The sequence below is a fragment of the Lissotriton helveticus genome, chromosome 5_1 (genome assembly GCF_964261635.1).
Source record: "Lissotriton helveticus chromosome 5_1, aLisHel1.1, whole genome shotgun sequence".
Taxonomy (NCBI): Eukaryota; Metazoa; Chordata; class Amphibia; order Caudata; family Salamandridae; genus Lissotriton; species Lissotriton helveticus.
In genome coordinates this window covers 754,676,015-754,690,534 of record NC_136065.1, presented here as the reverse complement: position 1 = coordinate 754,690,534, position 14,520 = coordinate 754,676,015, and the positions used below count along the sequence as shown (strand labels likewise).

Sequence of the window (14,520 nt, the reverse complement as noted above, 5' to 3'; positions counted from 1 at the left end):
CTGTTGATGCAAAACACGCAATTTAGCCGTCAATTCATACAACTAATCAAGCAAAATAGGGTGTTCTAGCTCGCTGAACTTCGTGGGTCTAGGCACTCCCCATATGTTGGCTGGCCGGCCAAAGACAATTTCATAAGGGCTGAGTTTCACTCGCGAATGCACAGTCATTCTGGTGGATAGGAGTGCTAAGGGTAGAGCGTCGGACCATTTAAGACCTGTGCTCGCTTGGATTTTGGCCAATTTAAGTTTTAAAGTGCCATTGTAACATTCTACTAATCCAGCTGATTGGGGGTGATTTGCAGCGTGGAACTTCTGCCTAATGCCTAGCCCTTCACACACTCTTTTCATCACACGACCCACAAATTCACTTCCGTTGTCAGACCAGACCATTCTAGGCATTCCAAACCTGGGGAAGTACTCTTTCACAAGGGCTTTTGCTGTGGACAAGGCAGTATTGTCTTTTAGAGGATAGGCTTCTACCCATCTTGAGAAGGCACAAACAACAACGAGCACGTATTTTAAGTTGTTGCACCTCTCCATGTGTATGAAATCTAGCTGCAAAACCTCGAACGGATACGTAGGAGGTGCAAAATGACCAGCTGGAGTTGGGGTTCCCCTACCAGGATTGTGCTTCAGACATACCATGCAATTCTTGACAACATTCTCTGCACACTTGGGAATCCCTGAATTCTTCCATACTGGGGCCAACAACTCGCAAATCCCTTTCACGCTGATATGAGCCATTCCATGAGCCATTGTAACCACTGCAAGCACATATGCATCGGGTAACAACCATCTCTGATGCTCTGTCAATTCAATCCAACAACCATTTGCATCCATTCTACCTGTACTCTCTCTCCACGTGCTCAACTCTTTCTCTGTGGCCTCAGCTTGGATGGATTTCACACTCTCTATCGTGTCCTCACATATTCCAACATCACCATTTCATCTTTCAGGGCCTGCAACATACATTCGGCTCATCACATTCTTTGCCGTTTCTTGAGCGATCTCATCAGCAAATGCGTTCCCACGACCAACATCATCAGTCACCTTCTTGTGAGCACTACATTTGACAATCGCCATTTGCAGAGGCAAGGTCAGTGATTCAAGAAGCTCATTCACCAACTGACCATGCTGAATCTTAGCTCCATGCGAAGTCAGGAACCCACGTTCTCTCCACAATCGTCCAAAACTGTGAGCCACGCCAAAAGCATACTGACTATCAGTGTAGACAGTCACTCTCATTCCTTTAGACAATACACATGCTCTCGTTAGTGCAACTAATTCTGCGGCTTGGGCTGAACCATGTGGTATTCGTGCAGTTTCAACAACTGTGTGCAAAGTCGTGACAGCATATGCTGCAGTCACGTTCCCATTTGGGAGCTTAAAGCATGAACCATCCACCCATAACGTACCATCACATTCAGCAAGAGGAGTGTCAAATAAATCCACTCTCCCTTTTGTCTCTTCCTCTGTTGTGAGGAAACAATCATGCTGTTCTTAAGCATCTGAATCCTCTGCAATTGGTAACAACGTGGCTAGATTTAAGGTACTGCACCTTTTTATGTGCACATGGCTCGCTAGCAGCGTCAATTCGTAACTGGACAGTCGAGCACTAGTTAAGTGCTGTGTCTTGGTCCTATTTAACAATGTGTCTACAGCATGTGGAACCATCACAATTAGTGTATTATTCATTATTAGACCAGCAGACTGTCGAATAGAAACAGCTGCTGCTGCTGTGGCTCTTAAACAACTTGGCAATGCTTTAGCTACTAGATCCAAAGTTGACGAAAAATAGGCGCATGGGCGCTGCCTACCTCCAAATAACTGATTCAACACAGACTATGCACAGCACTCCTTCTCGTGGACATACAATGTGAAAGGCTTACTGTAGTTGGGGGTACCTAACACAGGAGCCGAACATAATGCTGTGCGTAATTCGAGAAAACTTTTCTGACACTCTTCAGACCAAGGAATGGGATTGGGTGTATTTTTACACGTTAATGCCACCAAGGGTTTGGTCAATAACGAAAAATTCGGAATCCACTGTCTACAGTACGATGTAATGCCCAAGAAAGCACGCACTTCTCTCTGTGTTCTTGGCACATTCAATTTCGCTATTGCCTGAATTCTTTCTGGGGTCAGTTTCCTTCCCTCCTTCGATAAGAGGTGACCTAAGTAGGTCACTTCTTGTCGGCAATATTGAAGCTTGGAAAGTGACACCTTGTGATGTAAATCACACAGATGACGCAATAATGTCAATGTGGCCTTTTTACAAATTTTCTCAGTGTCTGCAGCAATGAGCAGATCATCCACATATTGTACAAGAGTAGCACCTTTTGGTAAAACAATCGTGTCAAGCTGTGCTTTCAAAGCTTGACTGTATATTGAGGGGCTTTCACAGTAGCCTTGAGGAGCGCGTTTAAAGCGGAAGCTTCGACCTCCTAAACTGAAGGAAAAGATATCCCTGCTCTCCTCAGCAATTGGGATGCTGAAGAAAGCATTCTTTAGGTCAATCACCGAAAACCAGGAGGCAGAGGCTGGAATCATAGTCAATAATGTGGTAATGTCGGGGACAACTGGGAATTGTGGCACAACTATATTATTTACTTCTCGAAGATCAATCACGAATCTGTACACAGGTGGCTGTGAAGGGTCAGTTCGTTTTAAAACAGGCAGAACAGGACTATTGCAAATGTTGCCTCGTGTTTCTTCAATCACATCCTTTCCAATCAATTCGCAAACAATCGCTAGCAAAGCTTTTTCACCCTCATTAGATATTTTGTATTGGGGAATTCGTGGCATTTTGACATTGGACTTCAATGTTACTACATATGGTGGAATTTCCAAAAGACCTACATCATTAGGACCAGTGGCCCAAAGAATATCTGGGAGAAGTGACAATTCTGCTGGAAGTGCATCTCTCGACAAATACATGGGAGAAACTACTTTCTTACCTAAAGTAAGTTGTACTCCTGAGGGAGAACAGTACAAAGTCGCATACAATCTTTTTAACAAATCCAATCCTAGCAAATTTTCACCACAACCTGTCGTCAGAATAAGGGGTGCTTCGAATTCACAAGGACCAACAGAAAGAGATAAAGGGTCAGAAATCGGATTTCTAACTGGGGCGCCGGAAAAACCTACAGAAACGTTCATTTCGCCAGACAAAGGTGCGCCAGGGAGTTTGGAGTGCATAATAGAACTCTTTGTAGCACCAGTATCCAACAGAAAAGGTTCTGACACACCTGATGTAATCACCTCAACGTAAGGTCCATTCTGATCTACTGGAACTGAAACAACTCCCTCTCTTTGTCTATGGCTGTCCTAGCAATCATTATCTTCCCACTGCTCATCTTCTGTGTAATAATCAACGTAGTATTGAGCTGTCCTATCAGATGCGTTATTTTGCTGATCAAACCTGTTCATAGAGTTTTGTGGTGGAAGGGGACGTGTGTTCTGAGGGGCGTTTCCACGCCCTCTACCTCTAGGTGCTTGCTGACTGCCACGACCTCTAACACCAGAAACTCCATTTGCACGTTGTAATAGAATAGGACAATTATACTTGTAATGACCTTCTTGTTTGCAATATAAACACTGGTTGGGGCCTACAGGTACACGGGGTTGAGTATACTCGAATCTTTGCGAGTTCCTCTGATACTGTTGAGGCTGCTGAAAAGTATTTTGGTAGTGATTCTGACCATTATTATTTTGATTACCACCACCACGTGGCGGATAGGCTTGCTGTAGCAAAACCTTCGTTTTTAGTTCTCTAGTTTTCTTTTCTACTCTATCTTTCTCATCTTTGTCTCTATTCTCGTAATATTGTGCAGTAGCCAATATCTGGGCTGAAGATGAGACTGCCCAAGAACTTTCTGAATCTTTTAATTTTTTACACAATTCTGGAAGCAGATTGTGCACGAATTTATCGACAAATAATCTCTGACCACCTTCTGTGGTCATATCTTGACCGCTGTGGTCAACAAATGTTTCTTCAAATCTGGTGAAGAAGTCTGAGACTGTTTCTTCTTTCTTCTGCTTTCATGCAGACAACTTATCCCAATTTACGCGTATTGCAGGCATTATCGTTTTCATGTAATCTACTATTTTACCAGGGAGTTCTGCTATCAAAGGCTCAGGCTTGGCACCACCAACTTGTCGGGCATCTGCAGCAGTAATATTAGCCCATGTGTCACCTAATTCCTGGTCATGATCTATATGACGAATTTTACCCCATAAAGGCTGTGGAACAACATTCCCAAATAACATATCGATATCGGCTAAATTCATTATACATGACCCAGCAGTTTGCGACAACTCTTTATAGTACCCTGCAGGATTTTTACGCGGATCTGGTAATGTTTGTTTGAGTGCTAAAACTTCAGCTCGCTTCCATGGGACATGTACCCATACACGCTGAAAGTGTGGCAGAATAGGTGGGACAGCAGTCGTGTCACCCTCTCTCCATTGTGGGGGAACTTCTCTCATAGGGTATTGTCGCGCCTTTTTCCTACTGGATGTATTATGCTCAGATTGTGACTCAGAACTGCTCCCCTTACTCCGATATGATAACATTTCAACTGCTTTCTCCACATCTGGACCTACAATCATACCCTCTCCGAACTTAAACCGTAAACGACACATCTCTCGTGGGATGCATTCCTGATCATTGTCTTCTAAATCCTCGCAAAGGAAAACACACATCTGTTCGAAAACATATCTCTGTGTCGCTGCTTCCCATTGATGGAAGACTTCCATGACAGACTGTACATCATATTTTACAGTGTCCATGACCCATTTCCGTGCTAAACTATTCAGTGAATCTCTCTCTTGATAATCAGGTAGTTGACTTCGCAACTGTCTTCTTCCCATGTTAGGGGTCGTAGTAGGCGACCCGAAAAGAGGTAAAAGAAGGTTAGTAACAGTGCTGGCCATTTTTTGCCGAATGGAAGGTGAAACTGAAGGACACACAGATGGAAAAACGGGGTGAGATAAGGCAGGGGTAGAGATAGCAGAAGAGGTATCAGGGGAAATAGAGGGGGCACTAGGCAAAATCGTAGAGGGGGCATTAGGAGACGTGTAAAATACAGGAGGAGGCTGCACCGAAGAAGTAGGAGCCAGCTGAAGAACAGCTGGTGGGTGCTGTGGAGGAGCAGGAGGCGTAGTTTATGCAACTAAAGGTTGCGGGGGTGCTGTGGCATTCTGCGCATAGGGGGGTGGTGAATTTAATAAATGCGACATTAATGGGTCTTTTTCATGCTCTTTTGCTGCCTCTTTCGGAAGAGACGGCAAAACTGGATAACACTTATCTATTGCCATTTTACGTTGCCTGTGCAACTGCTCATTCATCTGCTCTTCTTCATTATCTTTAAACTGCACAGCAGCTTGCATTACTGAAAGTCCCCCTTCTCTCTTATTTTTCTTAGCTAATTTAATTTCTTTTTGTTTGGCTTCTTTACGCCATAAGCGGAAAGAGTCAAACATCGCCGGCCGGGCTTTCTTTTTAAAGAGTTTAACTTCAAGGTTGTCTAAGATTTCAGAATCAAAGCTACCATTTTGGGGCCATTTTAAAACACCATCTTTTCTGGTGTATTTAATCCATACTTCGTTGTAGGTGATGGGGCCTACCCCATGTTTCACATATAGTTCGTAAGTCGGAGTTCCAACTGGAGGAACCGGACATGAGTCCTCCAATCGGGAGTCCCTATTATTACCACTAAGACAAAAATTTCCAAGTCTAAGACCAGGCATCTTCGCTCTCTAGTCTAGTTCCAAACTTCAAAGGATTATCGATTACGATATTTCTCGTGAATACACGAGTCCTTCGGTTTTGGTGCTTGCAAGTACCAACACAAAACTTTGTATCCCAAAGATACCAACACTAAGTCCAACTAAGTACTGGGAGACGCTCCACTTATACTTAACTGAAATATCGATGACGTCACCAGAAGACTCGTCTTAGTGTTTCGCTCTACCAAACTTCAAGGGTCCAAATCAGGGCGATAGCCAGGGCAGCAGTCCTTGTAGCCGTCGGGAAGCGGGGAACCTCGCAGCAAAGACCTTCGGACCACGTCGACATGCAGGGGTCGATGAGGTGGTTGGCCGTCCTCCGGAATTTCCACACGAAGCTCCTCACGATCTTCAGGCTGACTGGTACCACTGGAATCGCACCAAACGTTGGGCGCCAGCTGAGGTACTGGGTTTTTAAGAACCGGCACAGACACCGGTAACCCAGCGGTGCCAGGGAATACGCACCCAGAGACCTCGGGTTCTTCCTGATCCAGACCACAGAAACTCAGAGTCTTCTAGGTGAAGTCAAAGATTAGTTTATTGGCTGCAGCCAAGGTAACAAGTGTCCTAGAAGTACAATACGGGTATATTCTCAGGAGACTGCACGCCTTCACAAAGTCAGGCTTCTCTTCTTATACACAATTTTAGGCTTCAGGCAAAACATTCTTGGTTGTAAAGTAAATCGTTAACATATTTTTAGTACAAAGAAAAAGCAGAGTCATGATGACATGTCCATATTTCACTTCGTGCTGCCTACAACAAATCATTTGGCAAGGCCCAACATTTCATCAGATATCACTGGACCCCTAATAAAAACGGGCACCTCCCCACCATAAAGTAAGTGAAGCAAAAGAGTGGAGATAGATGTGAGCGAGATATGGCAGGTGTGCGCGCTGAAATGGTTTTATGGTTTGTTGAGCCTAGATGCTATCTTGCTCGGCCACTGGGAGGGGAACTGACTTAACGAGTTCGGCCTGGGGCAATGGTTCCAACTTGTACAGGTCATGGAAAAGTCGATTAAGGAGTATGTGTCCTTGTGGAATCGAATTCAGCTGTGTAAAGGGCAACACATAAATGGAAGCCAAGGGTTCAGAATGTAAGTGACGATTTCGAGGTGAAATCGTCACTCTAATAGGCTGAAAATACATGTACATGATGTACTCGTCATTCTCGGTCTTTTGATACCAAATTTGTCATGTTTCGACGAAGTTTTAATTCTCGAGTCCAGAACTATTATATGAATCCAGATTTTCAGAACCACAAGGTGTTTAGGAGGACTGGTAGGGGAACAATGGGGGGTGGGAGACTCGCGATACCTTATTTGATGCCACTCAGCAGACCACCACTCAAGGCAAGGGGAGATAGCCGCAGGCAACGATCAGTTGTGAGGCCTCTCCTCTGCCTCAGAGTGGAACGTGCATAGTCCTGGGCCGCAGTGTCCGCCGCCCACCGCCTCCTCGCGCCCAACCCCACGCTGACGGCTGCGCAGCAAGAGAGGGAAGATCCAGGAGAGCGGCCGCTGACGTGCAGGGGTTACTCCTTCTGTAGGGACCACAGTGGTCAGAAGGGACGGTAGGTGTCTCTGTGGGGAGGTGGGAGCAGTCACGGCCTCCGGAACCTGGCCCACCAGAGAGTTGATCGCAGCGCTGGGGGGCAGGGGAGGCAAGTCCCGGCAATGGGTGATCGCAAGGCCTCCCGTCGGCCTCGAGGTGGGTCGCAGGCCGGCCTCCCTGTCCAGCCCCCGGCAGTCACTTAGATGCAGGGTCTGGTCACAGTTCTTCACCTCACAAGCCCCCACCTCCACGGCAGCCGGCGCCACTCATCCCCCGCGCCGACCTCAAGGCCGCGTACAAGTCATCGGAGTGTGCCACACCCGCCATGGAAATGGGTCCACGCAGGGCACAGAGCCAGTCGCGGAGTGTCCCGGAGGCTGGGGAGTGACTCTGGCAGATCACCACGGCCCGACCCTCTGCCATCAGCCCAGCGCCCCCGGCCGCGGATGCAGTGCGCACAGCCCCGGGGGTCAGTCACAGGATCGTTCAGAGGCAGACAGGTTTCCAGGCGGTCAACAGGTCGCAGCGCAGGCAGGGTCAGGGCCTACCTCAGCCTGCCTCGGTACCGGTCACCTCTCGGCAGCGCGTAGCGGAGGAGCCATGGTGGGACCAAGTCAGCACTGCAGTGGCCCCCTCTCCAGCATGCCTGCAGGCGGGCTTATCAAACTGAAGACAGTGCTGCAGAGAGCTGCTCCGGGACAGATGGGAACTGCAGCCGGTCAAGTCCTCCACATTCAGGCAGAATTCAGAGTCTCTCGAGGGGCCCGCCACCATCTTGGAGAAGTGTGGCTCACTGGTTAGAGTGGCAGACTCTGATACAGAGGTCTGGCCCTGGAGCAGGGTTCAATTCCCGTCGCGGCAGGGTCTTGGGCTCAATGTCCTCGGACCTGATAATTCTCTCGCCTCGGTGCCTACTCTAATCATGGGTCCCACTCTGCAACTCTGGGCAATAGCTTGCTTAGTCTCCACACTGGCCCTAATGCTAGGATGCCTGGCTTCACCTTGGGGTGCCCAGGAGTGGACACCTCACAGAAACAGGCCAGGATGGGTTCCTCAGCGGCACAGCGCGGGGACACACTGGCTAGTGTAACCAGGCGCTTTATAAGCTCAGGATTATTATTATTATTAATATTAGTATTATTATCTTGAGTAGGCCACAAGTCCTACCCTTGCTGGGCAGCCTTACCAGTCCTTCAGGGACGCCTCAGGTCATCAGAGCGTCTGCTGTTCATCAAGGATGGTAATGCCAGGATTTTAAGCGTTTTCAGGTGCAGTAATGTATAAGGATGGCTGAGCGGATGACGGAGGGGTCCGGAGCACTGCTAGAATGCGACCGCCATCTTGACGCCTAGCCCCCCAGATCATTGCTTATTGTGATCTTTGTTATCTTTTGTTTTTTTGCTGCCTTTGTTTTTTCTTTTCTGGGTGCTTAAGGATGGGAAAACAATTTTAAAAGGAGGCACTTTCACCTTTCAGGACCACTTCTTACTCACACTCTTTTGGGGACTCCTCTCCCTTCCCTACGCAGCACAAGAGAGGGGTGAGTGGCAGGTGATGAGAGGATTCACAGAATTGTTTTAGAGACTTTAAAAGCATTTAGGAACAGTTCCAAGAAAGATGCAGGCCAATCTGCTCCTCTCCGTTTCAGATATTTCATCTGATAGCAAGGATTCCAGACACCCTCCTGATCTCAAGGGCAAGTATATTTCTAAGGACCCAACGCTGGAGATTCTGCCCCATACTAGGTAGAACATGGGCTTTGCTCCTGCAGAGAAGCCCTCAACTTCAAAGGACTCTGTTTTGCATCAATTAAAAAAATCTCCAAATGTGGGACTGCCTATTCATCAACACTTTGGAGGTTATTAAGAATGAGTGGAGGAACACAGAGAAGATACCCCTACCCAAGTTCCTGACAAAGCTTTATCCTTAGCGCCCCACAATGCTCCTTTGGGAGTGGCAGTGCTCTCTAGAAGTATACCATTCATTCATTCTCGAGGAGATGGATATGGTGCTTCAAGACAATATCCATGTGGATTTGGTGGTAGCCAGCCTGGTGGAAGATAATAATCTAAAAGATTCTGCATGTAAGACAGTGGATTCCTTCCTCAAAAAGGTAATCTCAGGGGCTCCAAATTGCCTTAAGAGCTGACATTTATGGTGCCTGTATGGCACTATCTTTTATTTGGGGCTTTAAATCTTTGTTCAAGTCCATTCAGGATGGGTCAGACTGTTGTTAGGGATTGGAAGTCACGGAAAGGCAGATGGAGTTGTTGTTGGCTATCTCTTTGGATGTGGCTAAGGCTACCGCTGTACCTAGTGGAGCTTCAATTGTGGCCACACGAAATTTGTATTTAAAGGACTAGAATACCGATGAAGCGCAGAGAGTTACTGCCCTGAAGTTGCCTTTCGAGGGTTCCAGGTTATTTGGTGGAGTTAGAAGACAAACTTCATTGATTATTCAAAGAAAGGAAACAACCTTCATTGTTTAATAGAGACACCCCTAAACCCTCTAGAACCTTGAGGTGGATGTCTTTCAGACAATCAATAGGTCAATCATATGTCCAATCTGCAAAATCACAAGGGAAATAGTATTCTTCTTCATTTAAACCTTTTTGGAAACAGATAAGGAGTGCGCGCCCAAACCTCAGAATTCCTGACTAGACCAGTATGCCTCTCCATCACAGGTTGGAATAGTTCTCCAAGTGGACGGGTATCATGACAGAAAAGTGGGTCCTGAACATGGTCAAATAGGTTATTAGATCAAATTTCACTCCCCTCCTATTTTGTTGGTGACACCTGAAACTCTAGTTCCTTGAGCTCCTTTCAAGAGACAGGCTCTGATGGAGGGGACTGCTTTTCTTCTAAAGAAGGCAATATGTCCAGTTCCTACAAGAGAGAGAGTGGTTTAGAGGTCTATTCATTTGTTTTCCTGATGAGGAAAGCTTCTGCAGTCTTTGAGTTGGTAATAGATCTGAAGAATGAAACATGTACTAGCTATCGTAACTGAAAGTTTCAATTCTATAAAGAAAACGTAGGCAAGGATTATGCTGTACTTTCTTCACTTTTATTACAGCAGCCATGTAAAGAAACAACAAAAAGACTTCATTTTCCATAACACCTTGGAAAAAGTCCAGTTAAAAATTAAACTATTGTCCAATCTATAGTGTCCAAGACCCTTTGATAGACTTTTGTTGGTGTTGCCACATCCTCTTTCTTCCTGCGACTGCAATCAAATAACAACATCTTCAATCGTGCTTAGACCCATCAGATCCTACATAAACAGTAAGCATAAGCAAATTAAAATCTCATATCTGTGACTTCATGATAGAGTAAACAAAGCCAGAAGCAAGCATCAGCAAAGTAGGCACCAATCACATCTGAACATATGTTACAAGTGGAAACAAATATACCCACCTCAAAGAAAAACTGCCTTATCCCATGCTGGGTGTAACTATATGCAATAATGGGCGAGTTAATCCCCGCCTCTGTGTCCTTAGTAGAACTGAAACTTTCTGGTTCGATAGCTATGAAAATTTTCATCCAGTGTCAGGACCGGAGGCGAGGATTATGCTGGTTTAAAGCTTTTCCAGAACCATCAATAAAATGCTGGGGACTGGCTTAAAGTAAAGCCTCTTCAAGGTAGAATCGGAAGACCGGTCAGCTGCATTGAATATATCTTCCAGGGAAGCCCCAAGAGAGAACGCCTTTGCAGCTATGGCTCCTCTGACAGAATGAGCACCAACTATTTTAGTATTAAAGCTGGCCTCGTAAATAGCCCATCTAACCCATCTGGCGATGGTAGGCGAGAAGACTGCCTTATTCGGCTATCAGAGAGCAATCAAAAGTTGACTCCCACCATGGGGGGGAGAACTGCCAATATAGTCTTATAACTATTTATACACCTCACTACACACAACTTTGGGGAATCTTGAAAAGAAAGATAAGTAACTACCTGTGAATTACATTTTGTACGTTATGAAATATCAAAAGTAACCCCATCTGGGGTAAAATACTCTACCCGTAATGCCCAGTGCTCTGACATCCGAGTCCCTTCAACATGAAATCAAGCATAGTAAAGTAGCGAACGTGGCTGAAAGCTCTTTTCCTGAAAGATACTCATTGGACTGCCACAACTAGAAAAGGCCGAGAACCTTGTTAGTGTCCCATAGTGTTGAGTACCTAGGTTCCGGGGAAGGAATGAGAGGATGCTCAGTAGAAGGTTCCTCACCAAGGGGTGCTCCCCACCTATTGGTGAATGGCCTGCCGAAATTGCTGACCTGAAGGTATTGATGGATCTATATTCTAGACCCTCCGATGCCAAAGAAGCAAATAAATTCAAAATATGGAAAATGTCTGCCCTCACTGGATCCAGATGTCATTGGTGACACCAGCCCAACCATCGAGAACATTCCAATCTATACCATTTGACAGTAAGAGAATTTGCCTTAGAGAAAAGGAACGCAGAGTGTCTTGAAAGCCCTAGGACCTTCCAGCGTTCCTCTGTAATCCTCCATGTCATAAGAGGTAGAGACCTCTCCAACACTAGCTGATGGTGATTCCCCTTTGAATCACGGAGAAAATTCGGAAATAGGGATAGAGGTATTGGAAGATACCAAGAAAGTTTCAGTGGAACCTAATAGCAGACTAGTGATATCCAAATCGGGGTCACTAACACCGTACCTCTGTCTCCGTACCTGGCGAAAGACTAATTATCATCATGAACAGAAGAAAATCATATCCCTACTCCGGATGCCTGTCCTGAAGAAAATCATTAGTGGCTGCCACCTCTGGCCGCTAACTGAAGTGCCTGGGAAGCTGATGGTCCAGGAATGATGCAGAGAGGTCTACGAGAAAGGGCCCCTTTTGGCCTGAAGGAACTGGAAGACCAACTGCCAAAATCTAGCATCTTTCAGGTGGCAGGAATGCCAGTCGGCCACATGATTGGCGGTTCCTGGAAGATGTTCCACCATCACCGAGACCTGGTTCATGAGACAGTAATCCCAAACGTTTCTGGCCAGATCTGATAGGGTCCTGGACCGAGTACCCCCTAGACAGTTTATATAGCGTACAGCTGCTACATAGTCCATCTTCAGCAGGACACAGCATTTTGCTTGCCCCAACACCTTCCTGCAAACTACCTGCCAGTAGTTTGAGGCAATTGATATGCATGGACTTTTTGTGAGAGGACAATCTTCCTCCAGTGGAAAATTCCTCACATCTCGCACTGCAGCCTGTGCCACTTGCATCAGATTCTACGACTAGATCCAGGAGGGTACCGAATATCACCCATCCATTTCATGCCTCCATGTGAGCAAGCCACCAATGTATCTCCTTCTGGGCTTCCTTTGATAATGGGACCATTTGGGAGTATGCGAGTTCCCTCCTGAGGTGAAAGGCTTAAAGCCTCTGAAGGGCGTGATAATGGAGGGGCCCCCAGAAATATGGCCTGGATGGAAGATGATAGAAGTCCCATTACCCTCACTATCTGATGTAGAGAGGTGGATGGTTTGGCCACCATCCGGCACAGCTCGTGTTTGATCATTTTCCTTGAGGGAAGGTTGGCTCAAACCGAGTCCACCATGAAACCCAGGAACACCAGAGACTGAGTGGGTGTAAGGACAGACTTCAGTCGGTTGGTGATGAAGCTGAGAAACTCCAAAAGGTAAACTGCCATCTGTAGGTACATCAAGAGATTCCTGTGGCACTGGTCCATCAGGTGAATATCGTCTAATTAGATCATGAGATGGACACTTGAGCCATGAGAAACTCTACAACCAGCGGCAGTACTATGATAAAAAACCAAGGGGTGGGTGACAGGCCAAATGGAAGAGTGGTGAACTCAAAAGTACTCCCCTGCCATTGGAACTGGAGGAACTGGCTGTATTGGATAATCGGGATGGTCAGATAGGTGTCGTTGAGGTCGAGATGCACTATCCAGTGGTTGGTTTGAAGGGATGCCTCGAGAGTTGAATACCTTTCATCTTGAAGTGGCGGTACATCTGCCACTCTCTGAATTCCTTCAGATTGATGACTGGCTGTTAGCCACCATCCTTCTTGTCCACCACACAGAGGTTGCAGAGAAAACTCACAGGCTGAGAGGATGTCTGTACATTTGCACCTTTGCAGAGTAATTTCGTTTCCTCCATGTCAACTAATTCGGCGTCCAAGACCGAGAAAACCAGCGAGACGGGATAGGGGGCTTCCTTTTGGTAGGTGTACCATAGACCTCTATATGGAAACCATATATGGTTTAGAGCACCCAAGCATCTGAGGTGAAAGCTGCTCAGTTGTGAACAAATCCCTGTAGCCTGCCCTCTAGAAGCTGATGAGGAAAAGGGTGAACTCTCACATTGAGTGGAGCCTTAATTCCTGCCGGCTTCTGAACCTTGGAATTGGCGATAACCTCTGGTGGGATAGAAGTTTCCAAATTTTGAGGCAAATTGTAAGGCATCCTAGTTCTGCCCTCTTGTACAGCCGTAGCTTCTGCTGGCGGGTGAATGTTGTGTGCGGCCGGCCATACTCCCCCCTGCTTTGGCCAGCCCCAGTGAAAGCCCGGGGTGTGAAGGTGCGTTTGATAGATTTCTGATGTGGCGAGATCCCCCATTTTGGGGCTAATCTTTATGAGGAGCAAACGTCACCTTTCTATTAAAATTGCATAGTTCACATTCCCCAAAAAGATAATTGCCCATTGGGCCCACCCCGATGATACATCCAGGGATATTAGGATCCTGGATGCATTGGCACCCTCTGCGATATCTAAGACACGGGTCAATGGGCCAGAGATCTCTAATAGCTTGTCCTGGCAAGCCCGCCAGGACTGATAGATATCTTTCTACTTTCCAGGGTAAGTGGCCATGTGGTCGTCAATATCAGGGGTTACCGCTACCTTATCGCCCAGAGACAGGCGGGAGCACTCTGCCCGAGGGTGGTTGCTAATTTACTTATCCAGGAGCTTGCCCAGCAGTCCCTCAACATAGGTCGCAACATTGTTCACGGGGACCTATTCTGTTGAGGGGGATGCATCAGTCGCTCAGGGTTCAGCATGTCAGAGGTCCCCTGAGGGGCATCGTCCATTGACATGTTATAGTTAGGGTGGCAGGGACAGGATCGCCATGGACAGTGTAGCCAGAGAATTGCATAAGTGCCACCAAAGAAGGAACCGTAGAACCAAAGAAAC

At 46.6% G+C, this 14,520-nt stretch overlaps 1 long non-coding RNA gene across 1 annotated transcript in view; it reads right to left on the bottom strand.

The window, feature by feature from the left end:
• Positions 1-10,385: 10,385 nt before the first annotated feature.
• LOC144754896 (uncharacterized) overlaps positions 10,386-14,520 on the bottom strand; it is a 241,466-nt gene continuing 237,331 nt past the window's right edge. The window contains exon 2 of the long non-coding RNA XR_013594784.1: positions 10,386-10,614. This is a non-coding gene — a long non-coding RNA (uncharacterized LOC144754896). The remainder of the gene's footprint in view (positions 10,615-14,520) is intronic.